This window comes from Ursus arctos, unplaced genomic scaffold (assembly GCF_023065955.2).
Source record: "Ursus arctos isolate Adak ecotype North America unplaced genomic scaffold, UrsArc2.0 scaffold_25, whole genome shotgun sequence".
NCBI lineage: Eukaryota > Metazoa > Chordata > Mammalia > Carnivora > Ursidae > Ursus > Ursus arctos.
The window spans coordinates 27,036,505-27,059,813 of record NW_026622930.1 but is presented as its reverse complement, the minus strand read 5'-3'; the positions used below and the strand labels follow the sequence as shown (position 1 = coordinate 27,059,813).

The 23,309-nt window shown below is 52.7% G+C and overlaps 1 protein-coding gene across 4 annotated transcripts in view; it reads right to left on the bottom strand.

Annotated features, from left to right (window-relative positions):
- The window catches only part of MIDEAS (mitotic deacetylase associated SANT domain protein), a 62,775-nt gene that overhangs the window by 37,927 nt on the left and 1,539 nt on the right, over positions 1-23,309 (bottom strand). The window contains exon 1 of one of the 4 annotated variants that reach the window (XM_026519538.4): positions 2,333-22,992. The exons of the other annotated variants lie outside the window; for them this stretch is intronic. The gene's annotated coding sequence lies outside the window, so the exon portion shown is untranslated. Of the gene's footprint in view, positions 1-2,332; positions 22,993-23,309 lie in introns of those variants that run through there. 4 annotated transcript variants of the gene reach the window in all.

The window sequence follows — 23,309 nt, the reverse complement described above, 5'->3', positions numbered from 1 at the left end:
TGAGATGTCTCCAAAGAAGTGTCATTTGAAACAGGCCTAAAAGGATCAGCAGGAATCTCCCAGCTACTTGTGGCCATCCCCACTCCTCCGTGAGCAAGGTTTCCTTCTGGGAGACCCAGCTGCAAGAAAGGGCCCATCAAGGCCAGATTCCCAGACTGGCCCATTCCCCTTCCAAGATACTATGCCCCAGATGCAACCCCCACCCCACCCTTCTCCCACTCCTCTCTTCTCCTGGCTCCATAGGGTAGCCCTTCCATGGGTTCTACAGGCACGGGCAGCCCTTAACTGAATCTGTAACTGCATATCGCCTTTTTTCCTCATTTATTAAAAGCAGCAGCCCATTGGGCTAAATAACTGGGTTATTTTTAAATCCCATATTTAAAAGTTGAACTCTCAACCCCATGGGCATTCCAGGGCACCCTTTCCTAGGGTGAGCTGAGGGTTCTGCCTGGCACCTGGAAAAGCCACAGCGGGCAGTGGGCAGACTGTCCCAGAGCAAGCTGTATGGTGGGGGTGGGGGGCACCCTCTAGGTTCTTCACCCTTTTGTGCCCTAGGAGTTACTCATACCAGAGTAACCAACCAGAGGCCAATCCAATTAGAATGGAGACTGGGCCAGGACCAAGCAATGAGATGGTTTATCACAGTAATTGAATGTTTACACCCATATTATTCACTGTCCAGAGCAGTAGGAAAAAGAGGACCCATAAATTCTTCAACCTGGGAAGGTTTCTCCTTTCTCCCTTTGTCTTGAAGTCATCTAACTGCCCGTGGAAGGGGTGCATTTCTCTGATCATGTGCCACACCATCTCTGGGAGGTTCTGGAGCAGGACAGGTGGTTTTCTCTCCTCAGCCTGGGCCCCACAGGGGAAGAGAGCCTTCTCCTCAGAACTGCAGTCCCTCCACCTTCACCAGGCTTCCAGTCTCAATCCTGAAGCTGCAGGGACAAGAAGAGGCCAGCCCTCCAGGCCGCCACCAGGCCAGGCGCCCCCTGCTGAAGCAAGCCAGACCTCCCCTCCCCCCAGCCACAACTGCCAACAGGGATCCCCTGCACACACGTGCCGCGGCGGCCTCCATACTCGGCCACCGCCAGCCAGCTCTCCTCCCGTCCCACCGGCCCCGGAGCCAGGCTCCACAGGCTGGCACACTGATCCGATGTGGGATGGTGGAAGCAGGAAGTAGCCACCAAAGTTGTGACCAACAAAGTTTTAAATGGGGCGAGTAACTTCCCCTTTCATCTTTCCAGCAGCTTGCTCTGGAGGCTGGGCTGGAATAGCCAGTGGCCTCCACTTTGGCAGGAGGCAGGTACTTCCTCCACGTCTGCCTTCCCGGGGGCTGAGGCTTGAAAATCCCAGGGCGGCACCAGGCCCGTAGCCAGAGGCTTGGGTGGGGGGGCCTCCAGGGGGGCAACCTGGTGCACACGCTCCTGGAAGCGTGAGTTGGGAGGGTAGTATGACTACCTCCACCAAGCCGGCCATGTGCAGGGTCCAGACAAAACCCGGGCCCCCGAGCTCCGGACGGGCACCCACAAACACAGCACGCGGTGAGGCGCGCGGAGAGCTGGGCAGGCCGCAAAGGCGCGGGCGTGCGGGGGCGGGCGAGAAGGATGACAGGTCTGAGGTGCGCCAGCGGTGCGCGGGGTGAGGCCGGCCGGCCCGCCCGCCCCAAGCTCTCCAGTTTAGGCCTTGGCTGCTCTTGCCCCAGCTCCCTGCCGCCCCTGCACGTCTGTCCCCCAAACTCCCGGCGCGGGCACAGTTTCCTTGTCCACTTTGCCGTGCACACTGGCAGGACCGGGGGAAGGGGCTCCCGCGCCAAGTTCCCGCAGCTCGCGCGAGCCCCTCCCGACGCCTCCGGGGCCTGGGCTCGGTCACGCAAGCCGGTCCCCGCCGACACCACGTTTCTCTCCGGTGGAGGAGCAGCCGTATTCCCGAGCCGACGCCACGGCGGGCCGGGCGGCTCGGGAAGGTTTTCCTGCCCCGGCCGCGCCCGGGTGGGCGGGGGCCGCGCGCGAGCTGCGTAGCTGCACAAACACGGCGGGCTGGCGCGGCACACGCAGCTGCGGGCTGGCGGTGCGGGCCGCGGAGGCGCGGGCTGCGGGGCGGCGAACGCACGTACACACGCACACCCCGCCCCGGCCGCCCAGGCCGCAGAAGTTGACGCGCCGCGCCCCCCGCAGCCCCGCGCCCGCGCTCCGGGCCGCGCCTGCAGAGCTGCAGCCCGCGCGCCCGGCCGCCACCGCCTGCGCGCAGCCCCGGGTCCCTGGGCCGCCGCCGCCAGGGCGGGCTGCGCCTCGTCGCGTGCAGGCCTCGGCCGCCGGCCGGGCGCTCCACTTACCCCGCTCCTGCCCGAGCTCCAGCATCGGCTGTCCCCCTTCCGCCGCGGGCCGCCGCCTTCGGTCGCCTCCCAGGCTCCAGCCGCCTGCACGCACTCCCGGATTTTAAAAACAAACAGGCGCCTCCGCCTCCCCGCGGCGCTCGCAGGGCTTCCGCCAGCCCGCGCCTCCCAAGGCTGGGAAGTTTGCTGGCGGGGCCCGGGCGGGACGCGCGGGCTGTCACCCCTCGCTTGCGGCGCAGGAGCCTCGGCGCACCCCGCGCCCGCGGTGTCTGCCTCGCGATCGCTCTCCCTCCCTCCGTGTCACCCCCAGTCCTGCGATGCAGTGTCAGGATTGCACTGCTCTGACTCATCGGTTGAGCTCACAGCTTGAAAAAAAAAAAGAGAGAGAGAGAGAGGGCGAGAGGCAACAGCGAAGGAGGAGGACTCTCTGGCGTGCTACAAAGGATTGCACAACTCCGGGCTGGGAGCGCGGAGCGCCCAGCGGCCGGCCGGCGCGCGCGGCTCGGCGGCGAGCAGGAACCAGCCCCACCACTTCATCAGCACAACTGTCTCGGGTCGGCCGCACAGCCAGCAGGCCTGGCGCCGCCCACTTCCTGCGACCAAATAAGGCCGGAGAAGGCGTCTTTAAACCTCGGGCGGCTGTCCGGGCTGGGGATTTCCAGCAGACCTCACCTCCACTCCTGAGTGGGTCGCCCTCCTCCCTCAGCCCAGGCCGGCGCCCCCAATGGCTTTGCTGGAACCGACAGGCCACGCGGCTCGTTCCTTTCACACCAAGGTCAGAAGGAGACGGTGACGAAATGCTTGGAAACCCATCGGGCCTGCCAGGAAAGTGTGTATGTGGTGTTGGGGAGGACACAAGTCGCTTTCTTCCACAAAGAGAACCCTGGTTTTGGATACGGTAAATCATGCACAGTCCTCTCTAAGGCACTTTATTAAGTTTCCCCAAGTTTCACTTTTGGCTCAGCAGCATCCTGGTGGTGTAAAGGTTGTTGAGAAACGTCCCAGCCCCTATGAAAGACCCAGTTACTGAGGTGATGAAAAGCTCCCGGGTTTAATTCTAGCAACTGAAGGCAGTGTTGGGGCAGCTTTTCACTGCAAGCCCACAGTTCCCCTCCCCTCCCTCCTCACCCCCTCCCCCCACTCCCGCCGCCATGCCTCCTGGCCTGGCAGGGAGGGAACATGGGAGGCATTTCTGCTCAGGAAGTTCTCGCTGGCCCCCACATTCAGTGAAGCTCTGGGGCCAGGAGAAAGTCCAGGGGAGGTTCTTTCCATTTGTTTTTGGTTTTTGTTTTTCCCAAAGAGATGGGTCAGAAGGAGGTTTGCCTTTGAAGGAAAAAAAAACACTGTGTCCTGGCAGCTGCTTTCCCCTGTGGCCAGTGCTGAGAAGCAAGTGCATCTCTTGCTTTCTTGGGGAGAAGCGGAGAGGCAGTGGAATGGGATTCTCACAGACCCTCTGAGCCTGCAGGGCAAGGGCCCTTGCCCCTGGGGAGCAGATGACAGAGGCCCACCCTTGCACCTGAGGACCACCACGGTCTCGTCCTCTTCCACCCCTTTGCTGGCTGGAGCTCACACCTCACCCAGGAGGAAGCGGACTTATTGTACCAGGGTAGAACAGATATGGCAGAAGAAGGACAACCTAAAACAGTCTTGTCTTCGGAATAGAGATAATTATGCCAGGGGACTGGACCAGATGACCTCTTACAATCCCTTCCAGTTTAAAATCCAGGATTCCGTGATTGTAAAAAGTGAATGGAGGAGCAGGGAAACCACCTCCAACAAAGAAAAGCCCAGGCTCTCGGATTTAGCATCTGCTATGACAGTATTGTTCCTGACGGTTCTCCAAGCACGTCCCCACACACAGCCTACTTAACAACCCCACATGTGCTATCCCCCTAGTCTTATGGACGAGCACACGGAGGTTCAAATAGGTTAAGTGACTTGCGCAAGATCACAGGGTAAGCCAATCATTTGTCACTTCTCTGTTCCTCTTCCCAGCTCCCCCAGAGGAAGACAGTGAGCAGCTGAGGGACTGGGGCGCTCAGGCATGCAGGCCCGGCCCCCAAGTAGAGATGAGACTCTCAGGACTCCCGGCAGAGGTTCGATGTAAAGCCTTTTTGGTTTTTTTCCATTTGTCTGATTTCTTCATTCCTGCCGACACCTCATCCAAGTGGAAGCAAAAGCAAAGCCACTTGGTATCCAGTGCCCACTGCTGCCAGGTTTCCTCTGCAGGCCTCTGGTCATCCTGTCCTCCCCATCCCCCCCCAGGGCCTAACCCCGAGATCTGGCCTCAAGCCAGCCCGGAGCAAGCCCCTGAGAGCCAGGGCAGACCAGCCCAGGGATGTTCCCAACCAACCAGAAAACCCAGCTGGGAAGCACATTCCTAGAAGAGCCTGCCACCATGGAGCCAGGGCCCAACCTCCAGGGAACGAGTGGGAGCCACTCCAAAGGGCACTCCTCACTCAGCCTCGTCCGGCCAGGACTTCCTCCCTGTCCACACCGGGCTGCTGGGCCTGGCCCAGGAAGCTGCACAAGGAGTGGGGGAAGGTGGCAGGGGTGCCTGGGAAACAGAAGTCAGTGACCTGGAGGAGTTCTGCTCATCTTGGAACAGCACATCCCTTCACCCCAACTCAACTTCCAGACTCAGGCCATTTCAGAAAGCAGAGAGGAAGGAAGGGGGCACGTGTGCGTGCTCAAGACTGTGTCCGATGCTCCCCCCCCCCCCCCCCCCGCCCCCAGGAGAAGTCTGCCTCCCACTGGCAGGCAGATGAGGATGTGTGCAGACAGCTGCAGCTCTTCCCAGAAGGCCCTGGAGGTCAGTTTGGCTGCAGATATGACAGTGCAGAATCACTGACATGTGAAGTGAAAGTTTTGGTTTTAGAAGCTCTAGTCTCTGGGGCAGCTGAGAAGGGTGCCCTTTGAAGGAAAAGAAAAAGAAAAAGAAAAAGAAAAAAAGAAAAAGAAAAAGATGTTCCAGGGACCTTCCCCCCCGGCTCTTCTCGACCTTTACAAATGGCAGGGGAGAGAGGAGCACAGAGCTCCAGGGAGTGTGTCTGCTGAGAAACACTCCAGCAGGCAAAGCACCCTTCACAGGCTTCCAAACTCTGGGTCCCGATGAGGGCAGAAAATGGCCTTAGAGAGGCTTCCTGGGACGGCACCAGCTCTCTGGACTTGGCTCCGAGTGACCCATCACTGCCCCGAGTGTCCATCAGCAGTGTCCGCTTCTGGGACAACCCAAGACCATTAAAAAGCTTCCGAGGGTGAATTTTGTAGTATTGAATTATATTCCAATAAAGGTGTTATTAAGAGAAGGAAAAAAAAAAAAGCTTCCAGGGAGGCCAGGTCCTCCCTAACTGCACACCCACCTCCATTAACTTTCTGCTGCCATCAGTCACTATTTAAACAGGGGTTTTCTCCCCCCCCATGCCCCAGGCCTGCATTCCTGCCCTTTTTCCATTGTCCCTTCTCTGTCAGGATCTTTCCATGGAGGCCAGCACACACGGTGTGTTTCAGCAAATAAGCAACCTTTACTGGAGTCTGGGGAACTGAGGAACAAATACAGTCGGGAAATCACAAATCGACAGTACAGGGTTCCTCGTGTCCCCGTTGTCTTTTCCCTTTGCAGAATAAAGGTACTGCCTCTAAACCTCATTTTCTACAATTTCAACAGAAGAAAGAGAAGTTGTGGAAAGAAACAGTGAACCAGGACAGAGTCTGGGTCCTGCCTAACTGCAGCTAACACCCTCTGTGATCTTAGGAAAGCTGACACCTCTGAGCCTCACTTTTTGGCCTGTAACAGATGTAACGAATTTGTTACATGGACAATGAGCGAACACACACCTTCTAGGGGCTTGGGAGAATTCCAGGGGCACAAAACTGCTCTATGACGGAATCATGCTAGGTACACTTAAGGGGTTACAACTGTTCCTATTCTTACTATTTTAGCCTATATCCCCTTCTCCTAAAACTAGCGTCTTCCTTTCAAGAACCTAGTCCAGGCAAGATCTTTTTCCCCCTAAAGACCCCTGGGTCCATCCCCATCAGCCTCTGTTGACCCTTTGCTGGGCTCGCCCAGACTCTTTCCAACCCCGACACGGAGTTCCATCTGGGTGTCCTTCCAAGGCTCCCCTCCCAGTCTCTCTTCGTGTCCTTTCCACCCACTTCTTCCACAGTGTCACCCACCAGCCTGAGGAGGGACACTCTTGATGGCCATGGCTTCTCCTCACCACTTTTTGTCATGTCCTTTCTGAGGGGGCAGGGAGCTCAAAACCACCCCAGCCATTAAGTTAAGCCACCATGTGCCAAGAAGTCCCTGCACTGTCTTCTCTTTTACCACTGAAAACCCAGGAGACCCTCCTCCTCCGTTCACATTTACTTCACCTGTTCAGGGGCAGGGCCATGCCTGCCACACCAGCCCACAGCTGTCTGCATCCTTTGGCCCTCCCACCTACCCTTGCCTCCACCTCCCTTTCTTACAGGCCCGTGCTAGGTTGTTAGGGCCTTTGTCAGGCCTGCGAGGGAGCTTCTGCAGATGTCCCAGTTGCTGCTGTCACTCTGGGAGCGACGTCTGGCTGGGTGTAGGGGGAAGGACAAAACAGGTGTGGCTGCCAGGGAGGGCGGGCCAGCAGGGCCATGGGGACAGAAGCACCCTTTCTTCACAGAGCCAAGGCTGCCAGCTTCCCAAAGGCCTCCTTTCAGCACGGTTCCATGCCCCCTGCAGAACCAGCCCCAGACAGACTCCGTTACTGGCTGTTTGATGGAGCTCAGCTTTCCGACCTTGTGGCCGTGGGCCAGGAGGAACAGGACCCACAAGATCCAGTGTATGCAATGGGGCATGCTTTAAAACATTATTTTTAAATGAAAACAAATACTGATAGGTCATGGACTAGAATCCCAAATTCGTGTTCATGGAAGTGTACAGGTTAAGAGCAAAAGCTGAGACCGAAATCCAAATCTTGGCTCATGCTAGCTTGACGACCTTGAGCGAATTACTTAACCGCTTGATTTTCTCATCTGCAAAATGGAGACAAGAGCTTAACAGTACCTGGCACACATGAAGTCTTCTGTAAGTGTTGGCTATCATCTTTTTTCTCATCTCCTGATTGATCCTCTTGCTTCTAGTCTTGCACACTTACCATCCTCATTGCCATCAGAGCGATCACATCCCTTTTCGATAGTTCCCAGCATTCTTCTGCAAAAGGCTGAGCCGTTAGCCAAACTATTAGGTGTGGACACTTCAGGCATGACCGGCTCTGTCCTACTTCCCAGCCCCAGGGCCACACAGCCAAAGGAGCTGAAGTTCCTCAAGATGCCTGCTTGTTCACACATGCTCCTCCTCCCCCCACCTTCACCCACAGGTAAACCCATATGCCTAGTCTCCCATCAGACTTGAGCTCAATGGCAACTCTTCCAGGAAGCCTTCCTTGACCACTGCAAGCAGAGGAAGTCCACTGGAGTATATACTGCTGGAGCCCTCCTGGATCTCCTTTATCAGACTGGTGCACCATCCCCCAGCTACTGTGTTGCTACTAAGGGCTCACAGCTGCCCCTTTTCAAAGGGAGCCTTTGCTGGCAGACGGCACTAGAGCCAATGACTGATTAGGGGTTGGGGCAACGGGATGGGTCTGAAAGTTCAGCCCCCTCGTCTCAAGGTGGAACCCATTCTGTGATGGTGTATTTCATACTTCGGGGATCCCTGTGGGGTCTGGCTGAAGCTAGCTAGCTCCAGCCGCAGCACATCCTTCTTCTGCATAGCTTCCTCCGCAGCCCTACCCTGCTTCCTTCACCCCTTCCCCCTCAGAGCACTTCCTGAGTCAATCCCAGGCACCCCTCCCTGCCTCTGTCCCTGCTCCTAAGGAACTCCCGTGTCAGCCCCTGTTCATCTTTCCTCCATCCTGATACATTGTTCTGCTTATTGAGCTCTCTCCTTACTAGGATCAGAGCACAGCCTAGATCTTAGTCACCTTGCATCCGTGGTGTCTACACGTGGTGGGTGCTCAGTATGTTTGTTGATAAATGCACAAATAAAATAATATATGTGAAAATCTGAGGCAAGCAATAAGATGTAACATTATTATTATTATCATCACTGCTTTCATTACGATTTCTTCCATTCCAAATGCACTTTTAACCTCTCTGAAATCAGGATGCACCTTACAATCAATAGAGCATGTCATGGTTTAACCAGCAGCATTTTCTCTTTCTTAGTTGTACATAAGATAATGGTGCAACTGATAATTACTGGCGTCTTAGGTTCAATACTACTGCTTCCACTCCTACCACTGTTACCACTACGACTCCTACTACTATTACTATTACTACTACCACCACCACCACTACCGAGGCTCAATCCCCTGGGTTCTGGAGCTTGCAAGACAAAGGCCACAGAGATGAGACACTCCATTGCCTGTGCTCAGTAGCCGTTGGGCAATCAAGCTTTCACACAGTGACTTGCAATTTCCCAGGGATCAGAAGGACCCCTGTTCCAGACACTTCCAGAAACTACCATGGATGCAGGCCAACGTGGTGTGGAACAGGCTCTGGACAGGGTGGGAGTCAGGAGAGCAAAGTTCTAAGCCTGGTTCTTCCTCTAGTTTTCTGGATGGTCCCACGTAGGACCTATCAACACATTTATTGAAGGTCTTGGTGCTTGATGTGATGTGAGCCCACTGGGTCCACCCAGCACCCTGAGAGGAAGCCACGATCCCCATTGTACAGATAAGGAAGCCGAGGTTGAAAACGGTTAAACACCCCTTCCAAGGTCATACAGATGGAACTCAATCACTGGCCTCTCCGAGTCCCTCTCTCTGCTATATGAGGATACCTCCCTGAGCTTGTGTTTTCCCAGTAAGGACTCTGCATAATGAGGAGTCCCAGACTGGAGGCTCACAATCCATTCTCATCCCCAGATACATTTTATTTCACCCATATATTGTGTTTGATTTGAAATGAATTAAATTCACTATCAACATTTTTTTTTTTTAATCAGGAGATTTAAACTAAAAATCAGGATTTCCAGGGGCACCTGTGTGGCACAGTTGTCGTGATCTTGGGATCATGACCTCGGGGTTGTGAGATCAAACCCTGTGTCAGGCTCTGGGCTCAGCTCAGAGTCTGCTTGGGACTCTCTCTCCCTCTGCCCCTCCCCCTGCTCTCTCTCCTTCTCTCAAATAAATAAATAAATAAATAATCAGTATTTCTGGTTTGTCATGAAAAAAACTGGAGCACTGGCCACACTGAGCCCTCCTTCTTGGAGGTGGAGCAGAGAAGCCCCAGGAGGGGAGTAGCATTATGACAGAACAGCCGCACGACCAGAGCCGCACTGTGGTGGGACTCCCACACCCCAATTTTCCACTGCTTCCCTGGCCACTTACATCTCACCTGTTTTCATCTACCCAGCCAACGTCTCTTACTGAGAATGCTCCTGTTCCCTATGGGCCTTCGAGTGCATGACCCTTAGATGAACTCCAATGCCCTCTCCCGCCCTAACATCTTGTGCGGCTCCTCCCAGAACCTCCCCAGCAGTCCCCCCCCCCACAAAGAAGTCACTTTAGGAGCCCATTTTGGAACCACTCAGGCAAGCCCCCGCCTCACACCTACCCTTTGACTTCCATCACTGGGCCCCCAGTGTCTGTCCCTGTCCTTCCCTTCCCCTCCCTCCACACCCAGAGCACCTGTCCCAGCCAGTGAGGGGGTGAGCCACGCAGGTGTGGAGAAGGGTTAGCCCAGGCCACGGGTGGGGCCCCACCCAGGAGGGAGGGAGGGAGGAAGGTAGGACATTGTGGCTCTTGATAGGAAAGTGGTTTTAGGAGACAGATGGAAGTGACAGAAGATGAACACAGGAGATGAATGCAGTTAGACACATGAGAAAACAGTAAATCATCAGGGGGAAGAATGCCCAGTCTCAGCAGCAATTTAAGACATGCAAATTAGAACCCCATTAAGGCCCCATTATGGCCTCGAGTCCACGTGCAAATAAGTAAATACATTAAACAAGAAAACTGCTGATGGCAGGACCATCAGGAGACATTGCTGTGCCACTCTCAACTGTGCAAACCTTTCTAGAATGTGATTTGGCACTGTGTTGCAAGAGTTGAAGACCTTGATCGGGTCACTATGGTTGGGAGACCACATTCCATGAAAATAATCTAAAATACCATCACAAAGGAGTTTTTACAAATGATGCTCATAGCACCTATCTACAGACCCCCAAAACTGAAACCCATTCAGGTTACGGTACGGTAGAGTAACAGGATGAAACCTGCAAGGGACTGGCACGTGGAAACGGTCTGATGAAAACATTTGATCATGCTATGTGACAAAATCAGCACAAAGAAATAGTAAAGGTGGACTTACCAGCTAGGTTACAGCATCCACAGGAACATTAGCAGCAATCAGAAGAGAATCCCGAACAGCATAAATTGCTAAGGTGTAATGTTTGCTCTAAATAAATGGTGATAGTTTAAATAACAATGACGATGATGATAATAATGTCAGGGCCACTGAACAGGATTTCCTCACCATACAGATACCCAGCCCAGCTCCCAGGAAGCCGGTGAGCCCAGGCTCCTGGCCTGAGGAGGGAGCAAGGAGGGATGTAAGCTGGGAGGGACAGGGCTGTGCCTGTGGGCAGGAGGATGGCCCCAGAGCTTCCCTTAGCAGGACGGCTCCTCTCGCTGAAGAAACAAAGTTACACAAATAAAACCCACACCATTTAACCTCTAACGTCCTGGGTGCTAGATCTCGCTGCTGCATTTTCGCTCTCAATTTTACTAATACCTTATTTCAGCAACTTCAGAGGTGATACCAGGGCTCTCTGTGGGCTAGCCTAGGAACCCAACCACCATTTATAGCATTGTTTCTATGGAAATGTGTTTCAAGCTTCAAGAAATCTAGCTGCTGACAGCCCTGGGGCACGCACGTGGTCTCTAAATTAGGGAACTGAGAGGTGCAGTTATTGCTGGGTCCTGGGCTCAGGAAGACAGCGTGTTACTGAGACTGTGGTAGTTCATATGCACACCACCAGCAACGATCCCCTGAGAGCAGGCTAGAGGTCGCTGTATGCAGTGGGGATGGGACCCGGCATCTAGGAATATTCCAGGGAAGCACATGGATATTTCCCCCACCCCCGCCCCGCCTCCAAACACATCATGGAAGATGTGAAACTGGCCTCAGTACCCCTCATGAGTATCCAGGTAAGCCCTGAGCCCACATGCTTTCCAATTTCTCCCTGACCCTGGCAAACCTCTAGCCACAACGGCCCATTTCAGTCTGAGCTCAGTCAGAACAAAGAAACGCCAAACCTTCGACAGTTCTGGAATTTGGCTTCCTCAGACAGGTGTTTGAGATAACCAGGGCCCCAGCAGGGCCCGACATCTCTCCACACGCGCGCGCACAAACACACACACGCACTGCGGCCGTGGCTTCTGTTTCAGCAGGTTCCAACCTGCCTGCACAAGGCCGGCCCAGGGCTCTCCGGCTCCCACTCACCTCAGGACTCCTAACAACTCCGAGGAGTCTCCACGGCCTGCCCCGAACCACACTGGTCACGGGAAAAGGATGATCAAGGGCCCTCCACACAGACACTCCACATGTCAAGAAAGTGCCCCAGTAAGAAAAACAGGCTACACACACATGGGGAGGCAACACCAGAGGGGGGTGGACGGTGAGAAGGCTACTCGCTGGGCGTCCCAAGCTTCCGAGATGCCAGAGATATGAGAAAGTGGTCAGAAGAGGGTCAGCTGCTCAGCCACAAGGCCACACCTACAGTTGCAAGTCCCAGCAGAGCTCATGGCAAGATGGGGGTTCGCAGGGCCCTGACTGCTAAGCAGGTAGAGGCAGACTGGATCAATGTGGGGGGCTTTCCGAGGCTAGCAATAAAGAGCAACTCAGTTTCAGTCCTATAATAAATATGTACAATACAGCAAACACCCAAGACGCTGACTCACTAGGGCTCTACCTGGGTTACGCAGGGCCACAGGTGAGTGTGCAAACACCCTCGAGGCTGCCCATCGGAATTTTCAAGAGAGAACAGGTTGCCTCCCCCTGTGGCTAAGGCCCCCCAGGACCCGGCAGGCAGCCTGGAGGTGAGCGGGAGGCTGGCCTCAGGGCCACACGTACTCAAGGGGCTGGTTCCCTGGAAAACCAGGTATGAGCAATCATCTGGGGCTCTGAGGCCACTTGGACGTCACCCGTACCAGGCAGAGTGCACGCTGGGAGCCCTGCAGTTATACAATGAACCAGCCTGTGAAGTCAGGCCTTCTATCACTAAAAGACTCAGTGAGCCAATCTGAACTCTCCAGCCCCCGCAGTGCAGGTGGCTGATAAGACGCAACAGTTCTGTCTTCCTGGTGGGAACAGATGGGAGGCTTGGAGGTCCCTCCCCCTGGGCTTCCCACCCAGATCCAAAGTCTTTGATATGTTAAGATCTTTTTTTTTTAAGTATATTTATTTCTAAAGCAATTTCAAACACACAAAATACTCTATTCATTGCCACTTGACCTAAATCCAGTATTTACCTTATGCCAATTTACACTACGGCCAGTGTGATCAGTTTTTATGCACTCAAGTGTATGTGCAATTTTGCCCACTCAAACAGAAACCACTTTTTCACCAAAATTCATCAACATTTTCCTATGAATTAGTAACATCTTCATAGACCGGGGCTCACCTGGCAGGCTCAGAGACACAGCAAAGCCACTAAGACAGCGGCTCCACCAACAGATGCATAGGGAGGGCTGCCACGCAAACAAACCGTTCACCCACCACACGTGTCCACCTGGTCCAGGCCAGGTCCTGGGCCTGCCCACTGCTCCCTCCCGTCCCCAAAGGCTGCCCTTCCAGTCCCATCATGGGACACCTACAGTGTGCCAGGCACAGTTCTGCACTGGCGAGGAGCCAGGCCCCTACAGTGGGTAAGTCCCATGGCAGAGACGCTAGGGGGGAGGGTCAGGAAGGCAGCAGGGAAGCAGGTGACGTCTGGCGGCTCCTGTGGGCCTCTGCTGGGAGGAAAAGGGCAGGGAGGGCATTCCAGTGAGAGGGAGCAACCATACACGAGGCAGACAGGAGCGGAGAGAACACGGGCCATATTGGGGAAGGGGCGGTGGCAGGGGAAGAGGTGGGAAGGTGCACCGGGCCTCTGAAGAGGGCCTTGCTTGCCATTCTGAGAACTGTGAGCTTTCTCCTGCAGGACCTGGGCAGCTCGCGGAGGATTTTAAGAGGCGGGAGGTAAGCAAAGCTGTGTTTTAGTAAAATAACCAAGTCCTTCAAGATTTCTTTTCCATTTCAGTGCTGCCTTTAACACGATTTCATGTCACGGGGGCAAAAACAAATGAGTCAGTATAAGTTGTGCCAGAGTCCGGGCCAGGATCACCCCTGCTTGTCCTTCTCGAGGGCCATCCTGACCCCAGACGGGCGAGCAGACCGTGCCTCAGGGATCGCCTCCAGTCCAGGCTGTAAGAAGCTAGCCCATGACACGCCCAGCTTCGTGGAAACAGCAGCTCCCACTTGTAGGGACCAGGGGGAAAGACTCTTGCCACGCTGGCAGTCACCCCAGCCTGAGTCCAGTACGTTCAAAACCACATTTTTCTACTTCTTTTTAAAGGAAATTAAATCCTTTGTCTAAGGCTATTAGAACTGAACGATCAAGATTTCAGTCAAGGTGTCCTTGCTTCAAAGAACTATAACCAGAGGACTGGAGGGTAAGAAGGGAACCAGAGCTCACCTAACCCAACGCCCTCTCGTTGCGTGGATGAGGAAACTGGGCAGGAATGTGACCGTAGATGCTGACAGCCCCAGGCAGCCAAGGTCTCACTCCTTGAGCTCTGTCTCCCAGGCAGGATACTGGGTAGAACATCTCAACAAGTTTGACATCCTCAGAACTGGAGAGGTGTCCATCCTGTTGCCTTGGACCGCTGGGGCACCAGGGACCTCAATCATCCCACAACCAAGCCTGAAGCCAGAACTCCAACCTCCAGTCTGAAAAGCAAGGTAGGACCTCTGGAACACCTCATGGCCCTAAGAGTCTTGCCCAACCCCAGAGGAGAAGCAGAATTCAAGCTGTTAGCTCGAGAGAGCCAAGCCTTGGATTCTGTCCTCACGAGGCAGCGATCACGTTTTCCAAGTAGAATCAAATGTGCAGGGAGCATCCAGACGCCGGATGACCTCTCTTTTCCACTGGAATCATTCAGATTCCAGAGCAGAAATCCAATTGCTAATGAAACGCTTAGCTCTCCAGAGCATATAAGAATCCTGCAGTTTAGCTGGAGGCTAAAAGTTTCAGAAAAATGTCAAAAAAGATTACGATCACGATGTAGATATGTTCAGTAGCCTAAGGGGGATGCTGCGTCTCCTTCTCCCATGTCCACTTGCAGGCGTCGGGCACGGAGAGCCCTGGTGGGAGGCAGAGCACCACCTGCTGCTAGGGAGGCTCTAACCTCCACAGCCTCCTTCTTCAGGACCCCCAGCAGGGAGAACATGGGCGTGTGACCTGAGCTGGACAACCAGGTCCTGACCAGGGTTCCGCCTCTGGAGTGAGCGGCACAGAGAAGCAGGGAGCGTTCAGAACTCATTCTGGAGGGGGCAGCAGCATCCAGGGTCCGCTGGTGGCAGAGATGGGAGGCCAAAAGCGTTACCACGTTCACTCTGGTGCAGCCACCCAGCTCCCCACGGTCCTGATGGATGTCGGAGCCCTTGCTCTTCATGCGTTCAGTGAGCCACGATGGATCGTCCCGATGCATTCCTTTCCTCCTTAATTTAGTCAGGGTCCTAAGGCCTGGACTACCCCACCGCGTCCTTTTACCTCCATAATGGTTCCTCTGGCCCCCCAAGATGACACCTACACTCAAGTGTCTATCTTGTCCTCTGTGAAGGCAGTCTAATTTAAATACACACACACCTGAGAGGACTGCAGCCACCTATTCATCACAAAGACGGACAAATGCCATAAATGCTGGATATAACGACCTCCCTGTCCCTGGTTCTACTGGTTTGGGGCATTACTATCAGAAATTAAAGGCATGGCCACTCCCTTGGACTCTTTCCTATTTCGCTACCTACTCAGGGAAAGATGGACGTGGAGCCAGGAAACCTGGCTTCTAGAACTTGCACGTGCCACTTCAGTCCTGGGGCAGGTGATAACTGCACCACCTATTTCACAAGGAGGTGAAATTAAACGAGAAGACCCCATGGCAAAGCCCCAGTAGCCCCCTAATTCCTAGGTCAATCCTTCTTTTCCCAATGATCAACAGTTGATCAATTTCAACTCAGTTTAACAAATACTTAAGGGAGAAGTTTCCATGTGCCACATGCCATACTAGGTGCACAAAATCCTGGTCCCTGTTTTCACAAAATGCAAAGCTCCCCCCTCCTTCAGCTTCTAGGACACCATGCTCTCCCGGGGTTCTTCCTTCCTCACCATTCTTTCCTGCCCAGTCTCTACTGCTGATTCCTTCACACTGCACCTCTTAAATGGTGATCCCCTCACCTTCTACTGTATGCTCTTCATGGGTGATGCCATCAGCTTCCCTATCTCCAACTGCCATCTATGTTCTGGGATCCCCAAACGTCTGTTCCAGAAGGTCTGATGGACAGAGGGGCTCAAGGGAGGTACTCGAGTTTGTTTGGAATTTGTCTTGAAGCTGCAGCTGCATGGTACGTCATCATTTCTTAAACAAGATTTATTTATTTATTTGAGAGACAGAGAGCTCGAGAGAGGAGGGGCAGAGGGAGAGGGAGAAGGAGAGAAGCAGACTCCCCGCTGAGTGAGGAGCCGGCCACGGAGCTCGGTCTCAGGACCCTGGGATTGTGACCTGAGCCAAAATCAAGAGTCAGGAGCTTAACTGACTGAGCCGCTTGGGTGCCCCAGCGAGTCATCATTTTAACTTAAATAATGTTTATTTGGGATGGCTTGGCTAGGGATCACCGAAGGACAACATCCCCCATTGCCATCTCTTGGGGGATCACCTGCCTGGACCCGTATGCCCAACTACCCATGAGACGTCTCTCTCTCCGATGTCCCATCTCATGAGCTGGATGTGCTTCCAACTCAGCATGTTTGAAATTAGACTCATTGTCTCTCCCCTAAAATCTGTGCTTCCTGTGTCTCAAGTAGAAACCTGAGCAAATACGCTGACACCTCCCGTGCTCTCTACATTTGGTTGGTCCTCAAGGCCTGTTACCCAACTCCCTTAATGCCTTCCCAACCCAGTTCCTCCCTTCCCCATGGTCTGGCTCAGACTTCTCCATCTTGCCCAGGGACTGCAGTGACCTCTTCACTGGTCTCTTTGCTGCCCCTCTTCCCCCATCTCTAGTCAATCCTCCACATCTCAGCTGAATGATCTTTCAAAAACAAAATCAATCTCCCCTCCCCTCCCCCCACAATCCTCTATGGCTCCCACTGCGCTCACAGTAAGGTCCAAACCTCTTAGCCGACACAAATGGCTGGCGTGAGAGCCGGCCCCTGCCTGCTCTCCCTTTCAGCACTCTCTCCCACCAGTGCTCCCTCACACCCCATTGCTTACAGTTCCCAGAGTGTCCCATGCCGTGTCACACCTCTACTCCACTTGCCTGAGCTGCTCCCCGTGTCGAGAATGCCCTGATTCTCTTTGCCACCTGGTGGACACCTACTCGTTTCTTAGAACTCCGCTCAAAATCAGGTCATCTGGGAAGCCTCTCATTCATTCATTCCACAGCATTCACTGAGCACAAGCACCAGGCAAGGCACTGGGGCCACCCTGGACCTTTCTTAACACTCCTGTCTCCTCTGGCCTGGCAGAAGTGACCAGTCCCTCAGCAGACCCCCGAACACATTCACACTGACATCCATGCCACTAACTGTCCTTAGCTTTTGCTCATGTCTGTCTCCCTCACAGACTGTGAGCACCTTGAAGGGGGAGACTGAATCTTGATCTTTGTACTCCCAGTACCTAGCCCAAAGCACACAGTAGGGATTCAATAAATGCATGTTGCATGAGCAAGTGAAAGAATCAAGAACGCGAGGGAAAGTACTCCGTAAGCCACGCTGGGCAGGGTTCCCACGGCCGCTCCGGCCGGTTTTCTTTTTCTCTGTCACTGGGCAAGTCAGATCCTAAATGCCAGCTGGGTGGCTCAGCACAGCCTCCCTGGGGAAATGGCAGAGGAAATTCTGAGCTTTTCACCACGTCTAGAGCAAGTGGGAGTGGGGCTGGGGAGTGGCCGTTGGCTCCTCAGTTGTCACAGAACACCTGCTCTTGGGAAGCCACAGAGGAAGCAGACAGACTCGTGGAAGATCCCGTGTGGGCCCTTACAGTGGCCTGCGACAGGGAGACTGGGAAGGGGACAGAGGAACGTGGACAGAGGGCTAGTGCCTTAGGGCAGAGGAAAGTGTGTTCCTGGGTCTTCTCCTGGGTCCCTCATGAGACGACCGGGATCTTAGGAACTGAGAGGATTTCTCCATCTCCTCCGTGTTGCCCAACCCACGTCCCGTGCTTAGAAAATACTAAGTAATCATTGGCCAACTGAGCCTGGTTAGGAGTTTTTAGGGACTCAACAGGGTGATAGCAATTAAGATCAATGAAGATTGTAATGAGATAATAAAATGGTAAGAAGTCTATTGAAAAAGCATTGCACTCTCTTCTTAAAGACCTCCCCCTCCGCTCCCCCCTTGTTTGTTGTTTGTAAGTTTCTCCTTTTTATTTTTTAAATTTTTTTCTTTATTAAGATTTTATTTGTTTATTTGAGACAGAGTGAGCAAGAGAGAGAGCATGAGGAGGGAGCAGAGGGAGAGGGAGAAGCAGACTCCCTGCTGAGCAGGGAGCCTGCCGCGGGGCTTAGGGGCTCGATCCTGGGATTGAGTCCCAGGACTCTGGGATCACGACCTGAGCCAAAGGCAGATGCTTAACCTACTGAGCCGCCCAGGCGCCCCAAGTTTCTTCTCTTTACATCTTTGTGAACTGCCTTAAGGAAACTGAAGAGACAGAATCCTTGGCTTATAAACAGACATGCTGGAACTAATGATTATGGTGACTAAGATGATCCATGCAGCGATGGCAAAAGGAAAAGGAATGTGGGGTTTGTGCCCCGACCCTTCCATGCAACAGCTGTGTCACCCTAGAGAAGTCACTTTTCCTCTCTGAACCTTAGTTCAAAATGAGAGTTACTAAGAGTGCCCTTCCCAGCTTTAAGTTCTTGATCTCAGGATTCTCTGAGATGCTGTTACTGCAGTTATTATAAAACAGGGGTGGATGAAAAGAGTCCCTGTGGTCCTAGTCAACTCTAAAAGTTGATGGTTTAGGGGCGCCTGGCTGGCTCAGTCGGTGGAGCGTGCAACTCTTGATCTCAGGATTGTGGGTTCGAGCCCCATGCTGGGTGTAGCGATTACTTAAAAATAAAATCTTAAAATAAATAAAGTTGATTACTTAGTGAAACCGCAGATTCTAGAAATTATTGTTTTATTAAATGCAGTTTATGCATGACTTCTCGGAAATAGTTTTCTATGTAAATCCCAGTTTCACTCATATATGTTCTTCAAGAATTTTCAATTCAAAGTCCACTCAACATATTAACTGAAACATTGTGTATAGTCGAGAAAGACAGGAAGCAGCCCAAATGCTCTTCAGAAGGAGACTAGTTACATAAATGATGGCATTTTCATACCGGGGAATACCATCTAGCCAGTGGAAAACATGAGGCAGTCTACATGCATTGTCATAGGATAATCTCCAAGATACGCTAAGTGAAAAACATAGACTGCAGAGCCCTGTGTATAGTATGCCAGAATTTGCTTATATTTTCAGATTTTCTTCAATCTGCAGAGACTACCTCTGGAAGCATGGCTGAAAAATGACAAATCGTAGTTGCCTAAAACAGGGACACTGAAGGATTGAGGACGTGGGGGAACATTAGAGAACGGGAAATTTATTTTTTGAAAATTTCATGTTATCAGATCTATCAATATTTTCTTATGGCTTCGGCTTTGTATCTTTCTTAAGAAGGTCTTCCTTCCTTCAAGGTTAAAATAGTATTTGTTTTTCTAATTCTATTGCATTTGTATGTGTGGGCATAATACGTATAGTAATCTCCTGTCTAATGTTGAAATGACTTTTGAGACTTACTTTATACTATATAACTTACCTCTTTTGTATTTTGAACCTTATTTATATATTACCTTTTTAAATAGAAAATGGGGGGGGGAGAATCTACCAGATTTTATTTTTAAATAAAACAAAATTTGGGGGGCACCTGGCTGGCTCGGTTGGTAGAGCATGTGACCCTTGATCTTGGGGTTGTGAATTCGAGCCCCATGATGGGTGTAGAGATTACTTAAAAGTAAAATCTTTAAAAAAATAAATCAAACAAATTTTTTTAGGAATCTATTTTATAGGGTACATTTTATGTTATGTGAATTATATCTCAATTCAAAAAGAAAGAATCTAGCTAATATGGTAAAGCTGAGATTAACAGCATGAGAACTGGTGGAAAGAATCCTCCCAGTCAAGGCCAATGGTAGGGTTTAGCCAGGATCTCTCAGAGACTCAGTTTTATGTTTAGCCTAGCTTTGTAGGTTCAATGCCTCTTTGGGCAAGACAAACCTGCAACAAACCAGGAAGCACCTCTTTGTCTTCCTCCAAAGTCTTGCCTGAGAGTTGGCCCTACCTCCTATCAGACTGGTTCCCTTGGAAGGACAGGCCAACACAGATGACGGAGGCTCTCCCCAGAGAGCCAGTGCCCAGGCACAGGACATTGTGGGGCAGGTCAACTGGGCTCAAATCAGGACAAGGAGGAGCCAGTGTGGAAGCTGGACAGATACCATCTGGCGCCCATGAGGAAGAAGTGCTGAAAATGGAACAGAACGATGAAGTGCAAAACCAGGAGGCACCAGAGAGGCTAACCGGCAGGAGGCGAGGCTGGGCAAATGTTCAGAATATAGACCAGGAACCACGGTCCTTGGTGCTTGGCGTGGCTGCGTGTGTCTACACACAAGCAGACGATATTGGACAGCTATTGCCATTTTATTGTCATCATCATCATCACCAAATAGTTACTGGGACTTGCTACGAGTTAGGGCACCAGGCCTGGAGATACAAATACGTTTAAAACAGGGCCTTCCAGTTCAGTTGAAAAATGGTAACAGTGGTCCACCCAAAGGCATATTTAAGAAGCTGGATGAAGGTGGGGCACCTGGGTGGCTCAGTTGGTTGAGTGTCCGACTCTTGATTTCTGCTCAGGTCATGATCTCAGGGTCCTGAGATAGAGCCCTGTGTCAGGCTCCATGCTCAGCATGGAGTCTGCTTGTCTCTCTCCCTCTGCCCCTCTCCTTCCTCACGCTCGTACTCTCTCTCTAAAATAAATAAATTTTAAAAATCTTAAAAAAAAAAAAAAAAGAAGCTGAATGAAGTGTATGATTGAAGCCCAAAAGAAATGTTAAAAATCCTTTAGTCCAGGTTTTTAGGTTTTCTTCAGTACAGGGCCCAGGTGAATGTTACCACAGGATGGGACAGGGAAAGTTTTTAAAGAGGGGAACATAAACAGGGCTGGAGGGAAAGCAACACTGAACCAAGCAGAACAGAAGAAAAAGGCATTCCAGGCTTCCGGGGAAGCGTCAGTGGTAGGAATGCTTGCCACAGTCAGTTTGGACAAACACACAGAGTGGGTCACTGGGTCGGAGCAGAGGGCTAGGGCAGGAGAGCGGCGGAGGCCAGACCCCTGTGTGGAAGGCCCTGACTGCCAGCCTAGAAGCTGGATCCTTACCGTGCAGACAGCGGGGAGCCATTGAAGGTTGCTGAGCAAGAGGGTGACCCTTGCAACCAGGCATTTTAAGTGACATTACAGAGAGCTCTTTATCCCAGTCTTATGCAAAGCCCTGTGTATATTTCAAGTAGCACTTGATGCAGAAAGTCGTAAAGCAAAGCCCTGTGTCATGTAGACGAGGAAAAAAAAATGGCCTAAGGGTCTCACAAAGAGATGCTTCAGTGAGTACGAGAAATGAAGGGGAGAACATTTTAAAGAAGGAAACGAATGTGTAGCACAGAACTGCCAGGCATCTGGAAAACTGCGGCACTTTCTTGAGAGTCTGGCACGCCCTCTTTTAGCTGGGGGTGTTCTGCCTCCTTTTTTGGAGGTTAGTTGTGGTGTTAGAACACTGGATTGTGGTGTAGGGAGTGAGGCAGCTGGGAGGAGGCGGACGAACAGAAATATACTTCTCGGGGCCTGGGGAGCGTAAAAGGCTTCATTCGAGACCACCGGCTTGCGGGGGACTTTTTCATCGGCCTCTCTCAGTGGCACTTTGGGGTTTATGACAGGGTTGCTACGATGGCTAGTTACCTCCAATGGTTTCTCCTCTTGAAGCAAAATGATTTGTAAAATCTGAGTCAGTGCTTTTTCAATATTGTTCCTCATTGTGCATGGCGAGGCACGAGGGCAGCTCAGGGGCCATGAACTGGGCAGCAACTTCGGGCCATCAATCAGCATTTACATAAGGTGGGAGAGGAAGTCAGGGTTGTTTCCGGTCTTGCCCTGGGCTGTGGACAACTGCAGGGCAAGCTCTATGAACGCCGAGGCAAAACTGAGCAAGCCAGGAGAAGGGCCTGAGTTAGGCACCAAAATTAGCCAGGCTGAACTGAAGACGTGGACAGGCAACGGCTCCTGGTGGGGCCACAACTCCAGGGAATCTCCTTCCTTCTGTCTCTGGCCTTTACAGGGGGCCCCTCTCCTCCGCTCTCCTGCCTCGCTAAGGGAGGGTCTTACCCCATTTAGGTCTCTGCAGGTTCTAAATCAACAGGAAGCACCGAGACTCAAAGCTGTCTTTTCTTTGAGGTCATAAGGGAATGCTCCCCTCCTCTGGCCGTCAAGGCTGGTGCTGGGCACCAGCAGGTCCTTACGAAAGCAACCAGGTCAGGGGATGCAGCTCACCAGAACCTTGACAGTCAAGTTCCGTAAAAACCCAGAGATACCCGGAACAGAAGGCGGTGCAGCGCAGGAACTCCCACCATAGTGGTGTTTCTGCTCGAAACCTCAGTCCCCTGTGCCGGCTGTGCCTGTATATCCCAGACTTCCTAGAAGTGTGCTGATTTCATATGTTTTTCCTCAAGTCTCTGGAAGCACATAGGTGACTGCCAGGGACTATGCCCTAATGCTTTGGTTTGGCAAATTGTCACTGTGCCCATGACACGCAATTGGCACGAGGCTGCAAAACAGCATGTTTCCTCCAGGTGAAACTCAGTTACTTGGCTGGGGAGAAGGCCAGGCATGGGGAAGCTGCAGGGTGCCAGGGAGGTCCGTCCCTGCCACTCTGAACAGAGAGGCTCTGCCCAAGCACTGTGGGATGGTGCCACAGAGTCACACAGCACCCCCATGGTGCGGGGCTGAGTGCTGTCCCATGAGAATCTTCCACCTAGGCCACTCTGTTTCTAGGAGAGAGCAGGTTGAGACATGGGGTGGAGCAGAATGGCCCTGCCTGTACCCTGCACACGCTTTCTGACTGTGTTTTAAATCCCTCCACTACAGTTAGCCACATCGGAGGCCCTCGAGGAGAACGTGTTTGCCTGTTTTCCACACTTGCAGGCTTGGCTCCCTCCCTGCAGCACAGAAGCTCAGTAGGTATGAGGACCCCCCACCCTTCTCTGTGCTGCAGGCCTGGCTCAGGACATGGGCCTGGGGATCTCTGGACAAAATACTTGAGTCACTCCTGGGGGGGGCACTCCCCACCCCCACCCCCATCCCGCCCACCCCAGACACCATCACAGACACACAGTCTCCAAGCCCCAGCACTTTTCCCTTTGCCCAGAACACAATAAAGGAATTAGGACCCACCTACTAAGTTTCTGCAGCTGACACTTCAAGGCTCAAAGTCTAGCTCGCCAGCTCAGTCACACAAGTCTGACGTGTCCTCTTTGCAACGAGGCCCCACTCCAGCCACCGTGCAATTTTGCTAATTCAAACTGCTTTCCCGTTTAGGGAGGTTGATAGCCATCTCCCATCTCCTTTTCCTGCTGACGTCATCCCA